This window comes from Poecilia formosa, unplaced genomic scaffold (genome assembly GCF_000485575.1).
Source record: "Poecilia formosa unplaced genomic scaffold, Poecilia_formosa-5.1.2 Scaffold976, whole genome shotgun sequence".
NCBI classification, from domain to species: domain Eukaryota; kingdom Metazoa; phylum Chordata; class Actinopteri; order Cyprinodontiformes; family Poeciliidae; genus Poecilia; species Poecilia formosa.
The window spans coordinates 61,713-62,563 of record NW_006800915.1 but is presented as its reverse complement, the minus strand read 5'-3'; positions in this window follow the sequence as shown (position 1 = coordinate 62,563).

Sequence of the window (851 nt, the reverse complement as noted above, 5' to 3'; positions counted from 1 at the left end):
ACATTGTGTAAAGGTCAATTGAATGTAGTTACTTTGTTTCTTGTAACTGCTGTGAAAACTCTAGGTTTTTATTTTGGCAGCGTTCTGTATAAAGTATCTAGGTGAACGGAACAAACAGTTCTAGGGCAGGTCAACTGCAATGAAGGAAAAGTTGAACAGCAAAGCAGAAAAACGCATAAATAGCAACATGAATTTAGCTTCAGTCTATAACGGAACAAGGTAACAGTGATTGAAATTTATTTAAGTATTTTAATTCAGTAATTGTGTTGTACTCATAAAACTGACAGAAGTTCTTCTTTAGTTTCAGCAACTAGATTTGACCCACTCTGTGTGTATTTTCTTGGAATTGTTCTTTCTGGAGCTGTCGGGAATTAGTGCACAGACAAACCGTTACATAGTTTCTTCTTCTAGTTACAACTTTACAACTGACGCTGCTTCCGGTACAAAAACAGTCACAGCTCTAATTCTGTAAAACATCTACGCCTGAACAAAAATAACTACACATAATGTTTCAAACAATAAAATTAATAAGACATATAAAATATATTAAATAAATGAGTAAAAGAGTGTTTTATTCATAACTTTAAAATTTAAATAAAATACTTCTAGGGTGCAACACATTACCCACAAAGAAAGAAAAGGTTGCCTAACAACATTTTAAGCATTTTAGCAATACGGAACAACAATATCCACAAGAACTAGGATTTAAAGTAATTTAATAAGTCAGTATTTTAACAAATATTACAATATTGCAAAGTTTGTTTGTGTCATTTTCATTAACTGTTGTCATTTTGCTTCTTATCTTCCATACTGCATGTATGTCTTACAGTACTAAAGGGCGAATAGTCCAT